The sequence below is a fragment of the Dendropsophus ebraccatus genome, chromosome 7 (assembly GCF_027789765.1).
Source record: "Dendropsophus ebraccatus isolate aDenEbr1 chromosome 7, aDenEbr1.pat, whole genome shotgun sequence".
NCBI lineage: Eukaryota > Metazoa > Chordata > Amphibia > Anura > Hylidae > Dendropsophus > Dendropsophus ebraccatus.
In genome coordinates, this window is record NC_091460.1 from 4,567,382 (window position 1) to 4,587,419 (window position 20,038).

A 20,038-nucleotide genomic window follows, 5' to 3' on the forward strand; every position below is an offset into this window, starting at 1 on the left:
TGTCATTGTCAGACCGAGCTGCGTTCACTGCACGCCGTAATGAGGCAAGAGGAGGAAGAAGAGGCGATGCACGGTAAATGACTGGGTTCTTTTGACGGTGGGTGCCTTGACTGGACAACTGGGCTCCTGTTAAGGAAGCTCATACTTAAGTCTTTAAACGATGATAATGTGCCTTATTGTTTCTTCATGAATGACATTGTGGAGAACTGCGCATGGGTATTCAAAAAAGCTATGTGATAATAGTTCTATTTTGTATAACCTGACCAGTGTTGTTGCCTTCCTACAATTATTGTTATAGTTGGTTTGAGGGAGGGAGGGGGGAGGGGGGTTGGTACTTTAGGGTGGGTGGGGGGAGGATGGGGGGTTTGTTTTGTTTTGTTTGTATGTTCAACCCAAAAAAAAAGAGGCACGCTTTTTGTGTGTCGAAAACTGCTAATAAAAACAATCTGATTTAAAAAAAAAGAAGTGATGGCTGCCGGATCTGGTTATTTCTAACACTGCTGAGCTGGTTGGGGATGTCACTGTCCATGAACACCTGGGGAATAGTGACCACAATATAGGGACTTTTAGCTTAAAGTGTAGAAAAGAAAAACATGTTGGGAGGGCAAAAACTCTTCATTTTAAAAGGGCCAATTTTCCTGGGTTACGGGCAGAACTTCAGGGCATAGACTGGCAGCGGCTGCTGTCACATACGGATACAGCTAATAAATGGGAAATCTTCAAATCAACATTAACTAACGGTACTGCCAAATATATTCCTATGGGTAACAAATATAAACGGTTAAAATCAAATCCCACATGGCGACAACCGAGGTTAGAAGGGCTATAAATGAGAGAAAAGGGGCATTCAAAAAATACAAATCAGAGGGGTCAGCTGTATACAGTGCAGATCAGAGGGGTCAGCTGTATACAGTACAGATCAGAGGGGTCAGCTGTATACAGTACAGATCAGAGGGGTCAGCTGTATACAGTACAGATCAGAGGGGTCAGCTGTATACAGTACAGATCAGAGGGGTCAGCTGTATACAGTACAGATCAGAGGGGTCAGCTGTATACAGTACAGATCAGAGGGGTCAGCCGTATACACTACAGATCAGAGGGGTCAGCTGTATACAGTACAGATCAGAGGGGTCAGCTGTATACAGTACAGATCAGAGGGGTCAGCTGTATACAGTACAAATCAGAGGGGTCAGCTGTATACAGTACAGATCAGAGGGGTCAGCTGTATACAGTACAAATCAGAGGGGTCAGCTGTATACAGTACAGATCAGAGGGGTCAGCTGTATACAGTGCAGATCAGAGGGGTCAGCTGTATACAGTACAAATCAGAGGGGTCAGCTGTATACAGTACAGATCAGAGGGGTCAGCTGTATACAGTGCAGATCAGAGGGGTCAGCTGTATACAGTACAGATCAGAGGGTCAGCTGTATACAGTACAGATCAGAGGGGTCAGCCGTATACAGTACAGATCAGAGGGTCAGCTGTATACAGTACAGATCAGAGGGGTCAGCTGTATACAGATCAGAGGGGTCAGCTGTATACAGTACAGATCAGAGGGGTCAGCTGTATACAGTACAGATCAGAGGGGTCAGCCGTATACAGTACAGATCAGAGGGGTCAGCTGTATACAGTACAGATCAGAGGGGGCAGCTGTATACAGAACCGATCAGATGGGTCAGCTGTATACAGTACAGATCAGAGGGGTCAGCTGTATACAGTACAGATCAGAGGGGTCAGCTGTATACAGATCAGAGGGGTCAGCCGTATACAGTACAGATCAGAGGGGTCAGCTGTATACAGTACAGATCAGAGGGGTCACCTGTATACAGATCAGAGGGGTCAGCCGTATACAGTACAGATCAGAGGGATCAGCTGTAGCCTTTAAACATTACAAAGAGGTCAACAAAACCTGTAAAAATGTAATAAAAGCAGCAAAAATTCACAATGAAAGGCAGGTAGCTATAGAAAGCAAAAGAAACCCCCAAAAATTCTTCAAATATATTAATGCAAAAAACCCAAGGTCAGAGCATGTAGGACCCCTAAATAATGGTGACGGGGAGTTAATAACTGGGGATCAGGAGAAAGCTGAGTTACTTTATGGCTTCTTCAGTTCTGTATATACAAAAGAGGATGGAGCTGTGGTGGGTGGGGCCAGTACTGAGGTGGGTGGGGCCAGTGCTGCTAACACATGTAATGTACTGAACTGGTTTACTATAGATATGGTCCAAGATAAATTAAACAAACTCAATGTAACCAAAGCTCCAGGGCCTGATGGATTACACCCCAGAGTTCTTAGGGAACTCAGTTCTGTAATTTCTCTACCCTTGTAGTAAATATTCCGTGATTCTTTGTTTACTGGTATTGTGCCGAGGGACTGGCGTAAGGCAAATGTAATGCCGATCTTCAAAAAGGGCTCTAGGACTTCCCCAGGTAACTACAGACCTGTAAGCTTAACGTCCATTGTGGGGAAACTATTTGAGGGGCTTATAAGGGACTACATCCAGGAATATGTAGTGGCTAATAGTATTATAAGTGATAACCAGCATGGTTTTACTAAGGACAGAAGCTGTCAAACCAACCTGATATGTTTCTATGAAGAGGTAAGTAGAAGCCTGGATGGCGGCGCGGCTGTGGATATAGTGTACCTGGATTTTGCAAAAGCGTTTGACACAGTTCCTCATGGACGTCTGATGGGTAAGTTAAAGTCTATCGGTTTGGAAAATTTAATGTGTAACTGGATTGAAAACTGGCTTAATAATCGTACCCAGAGAGTGGTGGTCAATGATTCCTACTCCGAATGGTCCCCGGTAATAAGTGGTGTACCCCAAGGGTCAGTACTGGGCCCTCTTTTGTTTAACTTGTTTATTAATGATATTGAGAATGGAAATAACAGCAATGTTTCTATCTTTGCAGATGACACCAAGCTTTGTAGTACAGTCCAGTCTATGGAGGATGGGCAGATGTTACAGGATGTGTAGTACAGTACAGTCTATGGAGGATGTGCAGATGTTACAGGCTTTGTAGTACAGTACAGTCTATGGAGGATGTGCAGATGTTACAGGCTTTGTAGTACAGTACAGTCTATGGAGGATGTGCAGATGTTACAAGCTTTGTAGTACAGTACAGTCTATGGAGGATGTGCAGATGTTACAAGCTTTGTAGTACAGTACAGTCTATGGAGGATGTGCAGAGGTTACAGGATGACTTAGACACACTGAGTGTTTGGGCGTCCACTTGGCAAATGAGGTTCAATGTGGATAAATGTAAAGTTATGCACCTGGGTACTAATAACCCGCATGCATCATATGTCCTGGGGGGAGTTACACTGGGAGAGTCACTGATAGAGAAGGATCTGGGTGTACTTGTAGATAATAGACTACAGAACAGCACACAATGTCAGTCAGTGGCTTCTAAGGCCAGCAGGATATTGTCATGTATATACCAGGCATGGACTCTGGGGACAGGGATATAATATTACCGCTCTATAAATCTTTGGTGCGGCCTCATCTGGAGTCGCCGTCCAGTTTTGGAACCCGATTCATAAAAAGGACGTTCTAGAGCTGGAGAGGGTACAAAGACGGGCAACTAAACTAATAAGGGGAATAGAGCATCTTAGTTATGAGGAGAGATTAAAAGAATTACATTTGTTTAGTCTGGAGAAGAGACGTTTAAGGGGAGATATGATTAACTTATTTAAATATATAAATGGCCCCTACAAGAGATATGGGGAAAAGATGTTCCAGGTAAAACCCCCTCAAAGGACAAGGGGGCACTGCCTCCGCCTGGAGAGACAAGAGGGCGCTGCCTCCACCTGGAGAGACAAGGGGGCACTGCCTCCGCCTGGAGAGACAAGGGGGCGCTGCCTCCGCCTGGAGAGACAAGGGGGCGCCGCCTCCGCCTGGAGAAAAAAAGGTTCAACCTCCGGAGGCGACAAGCCTTCTTTACCATGAGAACTGTGAATCTGTGGAACAGTCTACCACAGGATCTGGTCACAGCAAAAACAGTAGAGGGCTTCAAAACAGGGCTAGACAAGTTCTTACACCAAAATAATATAGATGCATATGTATAGAACCTATCACCCCTCCCCCTTCCCTGTATCCATCCCCTCCTTGGTTGAACTTGATGGACATGTGTCTTTTTTCAACCGTATTAACTATGTAACTATGTAACTATGACCTCCTTCCTTTCCACTCTTCTGTTGCACACTTTCCATCTAACCACAGCGCACCTTACATGCTGGTTAGGAAGTTTGTCCCTTGGGTTAGAGAGGAGTCTTAGCTGAGCTTTGGTGGAGAAAGGACGCAGCTCAGATAGCTCTCCACCGTGGTTCTACCTGGGCCCTGGCCCTCTGCCAGGTCCCCTCTACAGTTGTAGTCTTAGTCAGTACCCCGCAGAGGTAAGACGCAGGACAGAGCCCGCTTACAAACCTCTTTCTTGAAGCATCAAACACGCTGTGTGGTGTACTGCTAAATCCTTCCAGAGAGGACTAGCCAATAGATCACCTCAACCCACGCCGAGGACTAGGAGTCACTACAGTGCAGGACAGTATCCATGAAAGGGCCAAAGAGCTAGGAACTGATCCGGCAAAGTTAGTGAAAGTCTATGAACTCCATCTCGCAGCGCGGGTGTACTCAGAAAATTCTGACCGTTCCGCTCATCCTAGGTAACAAAGGTCTGGGGCCTGTGTCACCTATTAGTACGGTTCTGCCAAAGCTAGTGGGCATCAGGTGGTGTGAAGACTATAGGAAAGGTTAATACACAGGCATAGGTTGTTCCTTCTTCTTCTACAGGTATTCCTCTATACACTCCAACATCCCGGCAGAGCACATTACTACATGGGTTCAGACTCTCACAGCATCTTCCTCTCTACTACGCTACCTCAGTACAACTCTACCAACACTACTACATCCTACTCAGCACTTATCACAAAGATCTGGTGGTTCTATGTTCGTGTATTTATTGGAACTGTATCAAGTGTATATCAAGATCCGTATTACCTGCTGCACATTTACAAGTAGTAACCAAGTCACAACTGAGTCTGTGATTATTCACCACCACCTGCACAGCATGTACACCGCAACCTTGTGACACTTCCCCTTTCTGTGGGTGGCGGGTCCTATCACTATTTGGGAGGGTCATTACACAGCTCTGGCCAGCTGTGACAACAACACCTGTGACTACACTATCCCAAGGGACCCTGCAGCAACCCGACAGGACACCGACCACAGGGGAGAAGGGTACAACCTGCCTTACTCTTTAAAAGCAGGCGTGCCATCACACCTGTGTGCCCACCTGGCAGTGGTGTCATATGACAAAACCCTTATCTGTTTTGTCACTGTTTTGTCACTGTATCTCGGCCATCCACCACCAGTAGTGGCGTCACACTTCCATCTAGCAAGTGACCGTCCATCCCACCGCTACAACATCATCCGGGGGTCACCAAACAAGCTTGCGTCCTTCTCCTACAGAATCCAAAGTAGAAAGACCCCACACTTCCTCTACCCATGTGACTTCCTTCCTACAGCGAATGTAAGCTGTGCTGTGAGTGGGTGAGGAGTGCGTGTGAAAGATGTAAAGAGAAAGGTGATAAGAGAGAAGAAAAAACTCTCATTGGTGTACAGATCCATGTGGTAAGAAAAACAATAATCCTTTAGCATCTACAGCTGTGCAATATTTAGGTATACAATACAGCAAATAGCGACATCTAGTGGTAAAACGTTGGTACTGCTACATTACCACTTACACATATGAGTACAGACTATTGCGAATGGTGTAACCAATAGCAACACCCATGGTGGGACACCACTGTACCAATAGTCCGGGTGGGTCACAACTCCACTCCGGACCACCGTGATAAGTACCCAAGGGACCCTGCATAAGGGGAAGCAGCCAGATGTAGGAGGGACATGGGACATGGAAAAATCCAAAGTACAACAAAATGCTGTCCTGGTGCCAACAATTATTACCGTACATTTTACACAAGATCCCACACAAGAGGAAGCAGTGAGAAAAGCACTTTACAACACCTTGTGACTTTCTATTGATCATGATATTACCATCTGGCAAAACTACAAATAACCGTCATACACAACATCCACCTCTGTACCCATCACTTTAATCCCAAACACAATGAGCAACCAGACGCGTCTGCTGAGGCGACAGGTCCTCTGAGCGGTCAGTGCCACCACACGGACCGTCTCTGCACCACCGGGAGGTGCAAAGTTATTGCTTTTATCAACAAGTTGGTGGATCCTCTGTGCTGCTGTGAACTTGGTCAATAGGTAAGGGTCCTCTGTGTTGCTGGTAATTTGGCAGCGGAGAAAGGTTCTCTGTGCTTCTGTGAATGTAGTCTTGTAGAGGGGGTCTCCGTGCTTCTGGGTAACTTCTCTTTGGGCATTGATCCTTTGTGTGTCTATGAACCTTATATTGGTGAGGGCTTCTCCATGTTCCTGGGAACTTGAACTTTGGGGAAGAGTCCTCTGTGCTGCTGTGAACGTGCTCTTGGAGAGAGGTCCTCTGTGCTTCTGGGTAATTGCCCTTTGGGGAAGGGTCCTCTGTGCTGCTGTGAACGTGCTCTTGGAGAGAGGTCCTCTGTGCTTCTGGGTAATTGCCCTTTGGGGAAGGGTCCTCTGTGCTGCTGTGAACGTGCTCTTGGAGAGAGGTCCTCTGTGCTTCTGGGTAATTGCCCTTGGGGGAACGGTCCTCTGTGCTGCTGTGAACTTGCCCTTTGGGGAAAGGTCCTCTGTGCTGCTGTGAATGTGTTCCTTTGTGCTTCTGGGTAATTGCCCTTTGGGGAGGTCTTCTTGCCTTCTTATGAACTTGCCCTTTGGGAATGGGTCCTCTGTTGCTGGGAAATGTGTCCTTATAGGTCATGGAAGAGTTGGGAGGCCGCTGTATACATTAGTCTGTAGGTCCTGTCACAGTCATGGGATTGGGTGACTTCTCATTGATATGAATACCTGAATCTCTTATTACACGCTCTATATTCCATCTGCCTTTGCAGCCCCTGTTTGGCATTGAGAGCTGACAGGTCACCAGTATTCCCAGGATATCCTCCAACTTGTTCTATTCCATGGAAGTTACACACAGTAATACTCACTGTCCATGTTATCCCCGGTGGGCTAGTGCTGTCCATGGGTATGGCCCCCTTAGCACGTCTGTGTCAGTTTTTATTGTCAGAAAATCTTGATCGCGAGGCCTTCAGGAAACCATCAGTAATTACGGACAGGAAACCATCAGGAGGATGAAGGATTTCCTGATCAGGAAAAAAAAGTGTATTGTAGTGTCTGTATTCCTGGGCGCTTTCCTGATGTGTGAAGAGGACCTTAGTAAGAATTTCTTGAGCACATCTGGCGTGTAGTATCAGCTGTTCCTCCTGTCATGTACACACCTTCCCAGCACCACATGGGTGTAAATTTCCATCACCTTCCACTCAGATTGTTAACTGAGCATAAATCATATTTAAACAACCTATACAGTCCAGATATACAACTCGCTGCCACCACGTACTGAGATATGGACCCGCAGTGTGCCAGAGAGGATGATCCACTGCCATGTAGCATGTGTGTAGGTCGGTACTTTGGCCTGTATATGCTCTGGGCCAAAGGTCCTGTACTCTGCACATCCACCACTGTCACTTTTTTGCACTACCTAGCACAGCTGAAGGAGATTTTGCTAAAGGGGTTAACTGTGGACATATATTTCCTCATGTATTATATTGTATATGACACGTGACGTTCAACTGACTGAGGGCCAATCCCTCAGCTGGGTACCTGACACTTATCCTTCCTCTGTTTTCTGGTCCATTAGAGGCTAGAGTTTAGTGTCTTCTAGTATATTACTGCCCAATCAGGGATTCCCCTGACAGGTATATGTAGTTAGGTGGGGTTAGTTGGGGTGTGTCGGGGTATTCTAAAGAGGAAGTGTGCACAAAAAGGTTCCTGCTGCAGGGTTTTCCAGGGCCTGGCCTGCAGGCCAGAACCCATTTGTGGGTACTGTATCTATGAAAGACAGCCCCTCCACCCTAGCCATGTCCAGCTACTGAGTGAGGGGATGAGGATGCTGTAGGCGGAAGTAATGGGAATCCTATCCACACTGGGGGACTATCTTCTTCTTTCCCTAATAACTAGACAGGAATCTTCGCCAGCAGTTAGGTAGGCGTGACTAAAGCCGAAAACTCTGCTGCAATGTACTAGCTTTCCTTAGGGTCCCGCAGATGGCTAGCTCTACCCACTAGGTGGGGCCTGTATTCCTGGATCTGTGTCACTCTGTTCGCACCGCCAGCTTTAGGCAGATGTTCATACCTGTGGATGTAGTTACTTCGTCTCTTAAGCCCCCACAGCTGAGTACCTAAGTGTCTAGAGAGGACCTATCTCTCTCCCTACCCTGCAGGTAGTCCTCCGTCACCACTGCTAGTCAAGTCAGACAAGTGTTAAAAGTATTCTTCTCCTATGTACCTGCTAGTCAAGCAGTGAATCATTCAAGTCTTCTAAACAGTATACCAGCGAGAAGCTGTGAAGTTTAAGATATTTACCAAGTATTCTTTCTCAAGTACCCAGCTCACCACAAGGGATCTCAGTCAGCAAAGTTATCCACTGTATTGCACCTGTATTGGAAAGACTGTTATAATGTGCACTGCACCTTTAAGAAGTCGAGTAAACATTTTGCCCGTTTAAGACCTTGCTGGACTCCATAGTCTGTTCCTTTGCACTACCCCAACCTTTAACGGGTGTGTGTTGGCATATCCAGGGGTGGGCACCTACACGTGAGAAGTACACTACCACGTGCCCTAGCTAACACCTGGCTCCCCTGGGTTACTGTTTAATAAAGCAACAGGTACACATAACCCCCCGCCCCCCATGATAGGCAATGGCAAAGGTAGAAAATTGTTGCATTTCTTCAGATTGAACCTGTCAGATGCCGCAAAGCAGCAGGCCGTACATGTACACCACCCCTTCATTCCTTCTCTCAGAACCACTGAAGATAGCAAAAGCTGTAATGTGATGCATGATCAACCATAAGACCCAACAAGAACATTTCTGGGTCCCTGCTCTTAAAATCATGGGGGGGGGGGCAGCAGTTGGACCCCTACAGTCTCTTAGTTATTCCCTATCCTGTAAATACTGTGGATATGGCAAACCTTGTGAAGATGGGAATACCCCTTTACGATGGCCATAGATACTAGAGCTTTGGTTGGACCTACTGCTAATTTTCCAACTTTCCCCAATGGCAGAGCCCGACAACCAGCCTTTATATAACGTCTAAGAGGTTACCCCACTCGGACCCCCGCTACTGAATATAACATCATGGTGACATAAAGGGTTGGGTCTCCATCATCTTGATGGCCTGGAGCAACCAGCTCCCTTGCACAGTGCCTGAACTTTTCAATCCTTAGGACATAGCAGGAAAGAAGTGGAAAATGTCAGCACTTCCATATCTGCTGTAAAATGCTGTATTAAAGATATACAATGGGCAGATATAGTGCTGCTCCTCATATTCACATGCGGCAGCTTATCTATAAGGGCGAGCGGCCAGACAACGGATACAAGTTAGGTTTATCTGCGACAGAATCAGGTAACCAGCAATTGTTAATTGCCCTGTGAACTCCACGTTTCTTCACAGACATCAGATAATGAGCAGTCTCCATTATTGATTTGTGATACATCAAATTATAGAGACTTTGGCCAAGATTTATCAAACTGTAAAAAAGAGATACGGGTGGAAACCGCCCACAGCAACCAATCACAATATGAGGGCTGAGCTGTTATTGTATAAAGTATACAGGTAACCTGATCAAGTATTACAAAACAGGGTGCAACAAAGCGGGCCCGAAGAGATAAGAAACAACCAAAGACTTATTACAGGAAAAACTTTTAAAGTGTTTTCCCTGCACTTACTTCTTCCAGACGCCTTTGTCTCCTACAGACCCATCTTACTTTCTCCAGACTTCTTTATCTCCTCAAGAACCCTTTGTCACCTCCAGACCTATCTTAGTTCCTCCAGACCCATTTTCTATCTTCCAGGTGCTTTTATCACCTCCAGACCCATCTTACTTCCTCCAGACCCATCTTATATCTTCCAGGCGCTTTTATCATCTCCAGACCCATCTTACTTCCTCCAGACCCATCTAACTTCTTCCAGACGCCTTGGTCACCTCCAGACCCATCTAACTTCTTCCAGACGCCTTGGTCACCTCCAGACCCATCTTACTTCTTCCAGACGCCTTGGTCACCTACAGACCCATCTTACTTCTTTCAGATGCCTTTGTCACCTACAGACCCATTTTACTTTCTCTAGGCTCCTTTGTCTCCTCCAGACCCATCTTACTTTCTCCAGACTTCTTTGTCACCTCTAGACCCATTTTAGTTCCTCTAGACCCATCTTAATTTTTCCAGACGCCTTGGTAACCTCCAGACCCATCTAACTTCTTCCAGACGCTTTTATCACCTCCAGACCCATCTTACTTCCTCCAGACGCCTTTGTCACCTCTAGACCCATCTTAGTTCCTCCAGACCCATCTTACTTCTTCCAGACGCCTTTGTCACCTCTAGACCCATCTTACTTTTTTCAGACCCATCTTACTTCTTCCAGACGCCTTTGTCACCTCTAGACCCATCTTACTTTTTTCAGACCCATCTTACTTTTTTCAGACCCATCTTACTTCTTCCAGACGCCTTTGTCACCTCTAGACCCATCTTAGTTCCTCTAGACCCATCTTACTTTTTACAGACCCATCTTACTTATTCCAGACACCTTTGTCACCTCTAGACCAATCGTACTGTACTTTCTCCAGACTCCTTTGTCTCCTCCAGTCCCCTCTGTTTTCTCCAGATTTCTGTATTCCATTCAAATTCTTCTGTCCCTTCCTCTAGATGCTTCTGATACAACAAACTCCGCGCCCCCCGCCCCCCGGATTTCTCTATCCTTTTTGCTTTCGTTTCCTCTTAGCGCCGTATTACACAGCCCCATGACTTAGGGCCCTATTACACCAACAGATTATCTGACAGATTTTTTTAAGCCAAAGCCAGGAATGGATTTGAAAAGAGGAGAAATCTCAGTCTTTCCTTTATTACCTGTTCCCTGTTTATAGTCCATTCCTGGCTTTGGCTCAAAAAAATCTGTCAGATAATCTATTGGTGTAATAGGGCCCTTAGTGTGAGCGTTGATCTGCTAGATCGGCGTTCGCTTACTGAGCCCATATACAGTATGATAATCATGAAGCAAGGGGTATATATCTTTAGAAATGTGCGTGCAGCCCTTGCCTAATAAGTATAAAATAATATACTATACATACAGTACCTCTCCGCGCTCCCTGATGTCCTGTAGCTTCAGCCTGCTCCGCGCAGTGTCTGGAGTGACAGGCCGCTCAGCCAATCACCAGGACAGTGCCGTAGCCAGAAATTGGCTGAGCGGCCTAACACTGCAGGGACCGGGCTAGCAGGGCATCAGAAAGCCAGGACAGGTATGTATCGTTTATTATTTTTTCTTTACACATTCATCAGCCGGCTGAAGGTTTTAGGTCGGGACCAAAGGACACGATCGTTGTCATCAGCTGATCGTTGTTCTTATTACACAAATCGATGATCTGCCCAATCAGCCTGATTTGATACATTATTGCCCTGTGTAACAGGGCGCTTTATCTCCTTTAGCCACTGCTTCTGGTGACCTCAGTTCTCTCCAGACCCATCTGTCCCCTCCAGACCTTTCTACTTCTTGAGACCCTTTTTTCCCTTTGAACGCATATGGGAGTGGCTTAAACTTGTGGGATTTGCTCATATCCATCACTCACTATCCTCAGACTCCAATCATATAGTGAAATCTGTTCTAAAATGCACAAACTCCACAGAACACACTCCAATTTCCTCCATTTCCAACTCTTACCCACTACTGATGATGTAGAGAGTCTATTTAAAACAAGACTCTGTCGTCCCATCATATGTGTTTTACTACAGTTTACTCCCAGGCTACAGGTTATTCCTCCATGGAACTACTGACCATCATGGACAAGCATGGGGATAGCTATAAGGGAACAGAGGTGGCAGTCGCACTCAGGCTCAAGTGTGTGAAGGGACCAAAGGCCCCCCTGCCCCATAGGGCAACACCAGTATTATAAAAGGAACATGGTATATACATGTTATACATTATTCACTGAAGCCACAACATAGATGAGAAGATGGATGGAGATGATGAGAATATTACTAACAACTATTCTTTGTCTTCTTACAGTGGTGCTCGTATGGTGGAGCCATGAAAACCTCTCCATTCTCCATGTTTTACATCTGCTGTCTATGTGTGTGTATCACTGTTTTGAGCTTTTTTATACACAAATGGGAACATAGTAAACCAATAGTAAGAAGACAGGAAACCCTAACAGCCGTGAGCAACAAAACGTTCATCATTGCCCCGTACTATGACCCGAGAGATAAAAACGCAGTGCGAGTCCTCTCCATAGTCCATGTATCTGTGACGGAACTTTATTGCTTGTTCCATTGTTTGCCTAACCAGACGGTGCTTGTGAGAGGACAGATAGATATCCATAGAGACAGATATGGTTTTCCATATGGAACCGCTGACATCTTGTGTTCAGAGCCTTCAGACTGTGAATATAATGACATATCCATCCAGGAATCTAATTCTACACATCGAGATGACATCATCAGGTTTAGAGTCAGAAATCATAATCCGGAGCCATATACAGTCAACTTCACGGTGTGTATCTCTACTGTATTTGGATGGTACAATAACGTCCTGCAGACGATCCAGAGCATTGAGATGTATAGACTGCTGGGAGCATCGAGAGTCACCATCTATAACACCAGCTGTTCCCGGGCCATGGATAAAGTCTTACAATACTACAGTCAACAAGGACTTGTAGAAGTCATCTAATGGCCAATAGACCAGCATCTTCTGACATCTTCAGAGTGGCATTACACTAAAGGACTTACAAGTCAGATTGGCTACTATGGACAGACCGCAACCCTAAACGATTGTATATACAGGAACATGTATAGGAGTAAGTATGTTCTCCTCAATGACCTGGATGAAATTACTCTTCCCGTCAAACACTGGAACTGGACGTCGCTGATGGGAGACCTTGAGGAGCAGTTTCCAGACACAAGTGTCTTCTGTGTGGAAAACCACGTCTTCCCCATAACTGCCAATGTATCTGGATTTGACCTGCGGAATGATGTTCCTGGTGTCAATATTCTTAGTCATCCATTCAGAGAACCCATTAATAGGAAGGTCTTCAATGATCGTAAACTTATTGTGAACCCTTGACAGGTTCTTCAGACATCAATCCACTCAGTCTTAAAACATAAGGGAAAATCAAGGAACTTAGATCAGAACATGGCTATTACCTTCCACTGTACAATGTCCAAAAGAAAAAACATCTCCCAGAAAGACCTGATAGAAGATCACATACTGAAAAGATACAACTTGTCTCTGGTTCCTAATGTCCAAACAGTCATTGACCATGTGTTCACTAAGGACTAGAGGAAGACAAGACTGAACATATAAGACCAGGGATAACTCCACTGGGAGATCACAATTTGTGATAAAAAAAAAGATGACATTAAGTCCTGAGAACATGGCTCGGACTGGAGAAATGAGGTGGAAAACCAAAGACTGTAGAAAACTGAGAGATCTGGAGATGTATTATTGGGACATTCACGTGTCCTTACCTTACAGATAGAACCAGAAAATCCTTCCCTCAAAGGGAAGGGTTCCAGGAGACAATGCAGTATGGGACTGAACTGGTAGGAAGTCTAGTTATTCCCACAGCCCAATGTCTTCTATGTCCGCAATAAAGATGCACCACTGTAATGTAGCCATAAAAAGGTTTAGGGAAGACAAAGAACATATCTAGATTCATGAATGTCCATGTACATGGTTGTGGAGAATAGTGTCAAGAAATCATGGAGACCCCTTCATAAAGGTGTGCTGTTGTTTGACCAGCAAGTGTCCATGATCTTCTGGCCCCTTACAAATCACCGTCAGTACCAGGACTGCTCTACTACCTGACCTGAACTTCACCGACAGTCCATCCTCAGGGAGAGATGGAGGTGTCAGATGAGAATCATGAGATGGTTGCCTTTAGGTCTACGGTAATTTTAAGATCAGGATCCCATTATGTGTAACTTAGGAAAAGTTATGGGGGCTAATAACCGAGTATCATGATCCTGCAGAGTCTCAGCCCCGTACAAGTCCCGTTGTTCACATCCGTAATCCTAATACCCAGATCTGCAGTAATACATAATTATCCGCATAATAAGACGTTAATAACTGAGAACGTCCTGAGAACTAAAACTTACTAATGACTCTAGGCCAGACACATCCCAAGCATCAGATCAGACCTTTCATCTCAGGAAAAGGAGAAAATCAGTCTGATCGAAGAACCCATAAACCTGGTGGCTAAAGCGAATAATCCACATAAATCCTATAATCTGCTTCACAGAGAAGACAAATCTGCACACATCCTACAGCCCACCCCAAGGGAACCCCATCTACCCAGAACCCAACATATATACATCCTACAGCCCACCCCGAGAGAATCCCATCTACCCAGAACCCAACATATATACATCCTACAGCCCACCCCGAGAGAATCCCATCTACCCAGAACCCAACATATATACATCCTACAGCCCACCCCGAGAGAATCCCATCTACCCAGAACCCAACATATATACATCCTACAGCCCAACCCGAGGAGAACCCCATCTACCCAGAACCCAACATATATACATCCTACAGCCCACCCCGAGAGAACCCCATCTACCCCGAACCTAACATATATACATCCTACAGCCCACCCAGAGGAGAACCCCATCTACCCAGAACCCAACATATATACATCCTACAGCCCACCCCGAGAGAACCCCATCTACCCAGAACCCAAAATATATACATCCTACAGCCCACCCAGAGGAGAACCCCATCTACCCCAAACCCAACATATATACATCCTACAGCCCACCCCGAGGAGAACCCCATCTACCCAGAACCCAACCTATACATAGAAATTCCGCAGCACACAAGGTTGTCGTAAAGGTGAACGGTGGTTTATTCAAAACATAACGGCAACACTCCAAGGCGTCTTGGAGTGTTGCCGTTATGTTTTGAATAAACCACCGTTCACCTTTACGACAACCTTGTGTGCTGCGGAATTTCTATGTATATATTGGATGGTCTGAAGTCAGGACCCTGGCCGCTGGCACCTGCATCTTGATTACAAGCTGTGCTGCTCACTCTCTTTTTGCAGAACCCAACCTATATACATCCTACAGCCCACCCCCTGGAGAACCCCATCTACCCAGAACCCAACATATATACATCCTACAGCCCACCCCGAGGAGAACCCCATCTACCCAGAACCCAACCTATATACATCCTACAGCCCACCCCCTGGAGAACCCCATCTACCCAGAACCCAACATATATACATCCTACAGCCCACCCCGAGGAGAACCCCATCTACCCATTACCCAACATATATACATCCTACAGCCCACCCTGAGAGAACCCCATCTACCCAGAACCCAACATATATACATCCTATAGCCCACCCCGAGAGAACCCCATCTACCCAGAACCCAACATATTTACATCCTACAGCCCACCCCGAGGAGAAGCCCATCTACCCAGAACCCAACATATGTACATCCTACAGCCCACCCCTAGGAGAAGCCCATCTACCCAGAACCCAACATATATACATCCTACAGCCCACCCCGAGGAGAACCCCATCTACCCAGAACCCAACACATATACATCCTACAGCCCACCCCGAGATCATCTACCCAGAACCCAACATATATACATCGTACAGCCCACCCCAAGAGATCATCTACCCAGAACCCAACTTATATACATCCTACAGCCCACCCTGAGAGAACCCCATCTACCCAGAACCCAACATATATACATCCTACAGCCCACCCCAGAGAACCCCATCTACTCAGAGCCCAACATATATACATCCTACAGCCCACCCCGAGGAGAACCCCATCTACCCAGAACCCAACATATATACATCCTACAGCCCACCCTGAGAGAACCCCATCTACCCAGAACCCAACATATTTACATCCTACACCCAACCCCGAGGAGAAGCCCATCTACCCAGAACCCAACATATATACATCCTACAGCCCACCCCTAGGAGAAGCCCATCTACCCAGAACCCAACATATATACATCCTACAGCCCACCCCGAGGAGAACCCCATCTACCCAGAACCCAACACATATACATCCTACAGCCCACCCCGAGAGATCATCTACCCAGAACCCAACATATATACATCCTACAGCCCACCCCAAGAGTTCATCTACCCAGAACCCAACTTATATACATCCTACAGCCCACCCCGAGAGAACCCCATCTACCCATAACCCAACATATATACATCCTACAGTCCACCCTGAGAGAACCCCATCTACCCAGAACCCAACATATATACATCCTACAGCCCACCCCGAGGAGAACCCCATTTACCCAGAACCCAACATATATACATCCTACAGCCCACCCTGAGAGAACCCCATTTACCCAGAACCCAACATATATACATCCTACAGCCCACCCCGAGAGAACCCCATTTACCCAGAACCCAACATATATACATCCTACAGCTAACCCCGAGAGAACCCCATCTACACAGAACCCAATATATATGCATCCTACAGCCCACCCCGAGGAGAACCCCATCTACTCAGAACCCAACATAAATACATCCTTCAGCCCACCCCGAGAAGAACCTCATCTGATGCTGCAGTATCCTGTAGGGCACACCAGTAAGGAGGGGGCCGCACAGATGGGGGAGGTGATGCTGCAGGAACCTGTAGGACACACCAGTGAGGAGGGGGCCGCAAAGATGGGGGAGGTGATGCTGCAGTATCCCGCAGGGCACACCAGTGAGGAGGGGGCCGCACAGATGGGGGAGGTGATGCTGCAGGATCCCGCAGGGCACACCAATGAGGCAGGGCCGTCTTAACAGCATTATGGGCCCCTGGGCAGAGGTGCGAATAACCCCCCCCCCCCCCCTAGCGGCCGCCGCCCCTCTTATCTGGTAAGGTACAGTGGTACCTTGGTTTAAGAGTAACTTGGTTTAAGAGCTCACAGTTTTTCAAAACTGTGACTTGGTTTAAGAGCATTGTTTTGGTTTAAGAGCTCCCTGTATTGAGTGGGAGGGCGGGTGGAGGAGGGGCATGGTCTGCATAGCGGGGTCTACAGCCCTGTACTCTGACCCAGGAAGTCTCCCTCACCTTCCAAATCATAGCAGATCCACTTCAGGCTGGGGCTCACATCAGGGGACAGGACTGTGGAGGTAATCTCTCCATAGCTGTAACCCCTCTCTCCCCGGACAGAGAGTGCTGCATGTATGTGCCCACATCTGTCCTGCTCCTTCCTCCCTGCAGTCTCTGTCCGCCCTTGTGTTTCCCATCCGCTCCATTACTGTACAGTAACTTATAATATCACAATATGTTTGTTTCATCTGTTTTACATGTTATTCAGAATAATAAATCGTTATTTTTTGGGTGTGGAACCAATTGTCTGCATTTCTATAATTTCTTATGGGAAAATTTGCTTTGGTTTAAGAGTGATTTGGATTACAAGCACGGCCCCGGAACGAATTATGCTCGTAATCCAAGGCACCACTGTATATTGCCTATAATAGTGATTGTCATATATGTTGCACACATACAGTATATCACTATTACAGGCAATATACCTTACCACCTATTTATCTACCATATAGATACAGGTATAAGGGTGGAGCAGTAGGTAGGTGGTTATATAGCCTATAATAGTGATATATGTGTACAAATATATATATGGGGTACAGGTATATGTGGGGTATACAGGTGGTGGGTAAAAGCCTAATTAATATATATTGGTGCCCCTCTCTATATATGAGACATGTTGCTGTCCCTCTGCATATACGCCATGTTGTCTCCCTGTATACTGTATAATACAGGGAGTCTGTGTTACTGTATAATACAATATACAGTGAAACAACATGGTTCATATATAGAGAAGGGCAAAACAACATGTCTCATATATACAGAGGGGCAACAACATGTCTCATATATACAGAGGGGCAACAACATGTCTCATATATACAGAGGGGCAACAACATGACTATTATATATGAGAACCATGTTGTTTCCCTGTATGTATACTGTATAATACAATATACAGGGAAACAACACGGCTTATATATAGAGAGGGGCAACAACATGTCTCATATATACAGAGGGGCAACAACATGACTATTATATATGAGAACCATGTTGTCTCCCTGTATGTATACTGTATAATACAATATACAGGGAAACAACACGGCTTATATATAGAGAAGGGCAAAACAACATGTCATATATACAGAGGGGCAACAACATGACTATTATATATGAACCATGTTGTTTCACTGTATATTGTATTATACAGTATACATACAGGGAAACAACATGGTTCTCATATATAATAGTCATGTTGTTGCCCCTCTGTATATATGAGACATGTTGTTTCCCTGTATATTGTATTATACAGTATACATACAGGGAGACAACAATGGAGTGATAGGTGAAGGATAAGTATATAATACACTGCTGTATACACTGAATGGAGATATATATACACACTCAGGAGGAGGATAAGTATATAATACACTGCTGTATACACTGAATGGAGATATATATACACACTCAGGAGGAGGATAAGTATATAATACACTGCTGTATACACTGAATGGAGATATATATACACACTCAGGAGGAGGATAAGTATATAATACATTGCTGTACACACTGAATGGAGATATATACACACTCAGAGGAGTTACACCCCCGATCCCTCCCCCTCCCTGTTTACCAGTTCACCCACGGCCCTGTCTGCATCCCTGCAGAGAGCACTCCCATGATTAACCCCTTCCCTGACAGCTCTCCTCCCCCCTCTGGTATCAGCACATACTCACTCAGGCTTTGTGCTTCAGGCCTCCAGCTTCTCCTTCCTCTCAGGGCTCTGCTGGTGACGTCACTCTCCTGCTCCGCACGGGAATGCAGGGGGTGAGAGAGACCTCTAGTGGCCGGAAGCAGAATGCAGCTTCCGGCCACAAGAGCGAGCTGTGCACAGCCCCTATCTACCAGCGCTGATCAGGAGCACTCCCAGTTAAAGGGCCAGGGAATATGACACAGGGCAGGGGCCCCCTAGGACGCATGGGCCCACGGGCAGCCGCCTACCATGCCCAATGGTTAAGACGGCCCTGCAATGAGGAGGGAGCCGCACAGATAGGGGATGCTGCAGTATCCTGTAGGGCACACCAGTGAGGAGGGGGCCGCACAGATGGGGGAGGTGATGCTGCAGGATCCCACAGGGCACACCAGTGAGGAGGGGGCCGCACAGATGGGGGAGGTGATGCTGCAGGATCCCACAGGGCACACCAGTGAGTAGGGGGCTGCACAGATGGGGGAGGTGATGCTGCAGGATCCCGCAGGGCACACCAGTGAGGAGGGGGCCGCACAGATGGGGGAGGTGATGCTGCAGTATTCCACAGGGCACACCAGTGAGGAGGGGGCCGCACAGATGGGGGAGGGGATGCTGCAGTATCCTGTAGGGCACACCAGTGAGGAGGGGGCCGCACAGATGGGGGAGGTGATGCTGCAGTATCCTGTAGGGCACACCAGTGAGGAGGGGGCCGCACAGATGGGGGAGGTGATGCTGCAGTATCCCGCAGGGCACACCAGTGAGTAGGGGGCTGCACAGATGGGGGAGGTGATGCTGCAGGATCCCGCAGGGCACACCAGTGAGGAGGGGGCCGCACAGATGGGGGAGGTGATGCTGCAGTATTCCACAGGGCACACCAGTGAGGAGGGGGCCGCACAGATGGGGGAGGGGATGCTGCAGTATCCTGTAGGGCACACCAGTGAGGAGGGGGCCGCACAGATGGGGGAGGTGATGCTGCAGGATCCCACAGGGCACACCAGTGAGTAGGGGGCTGCACAGATGGGGGAGGTGATGCTGCAGGATCCCGCAG

General features: G+C 46.8%; 1 pseudogene; it reads left to right on the forward strand.

Moving 5' to 3' along the window:
• Nucleotides 1–6,112: 6,112 nt before the first annotated feature.
• Nucleotides 6,113–14,912, forward strand: LOC138796620 (uncharacterized; annotated as a pseudogene).
• The last annotated feature ends 5,126 nt before the right edge of the window (nucleotides 14,913–20,038 follow it).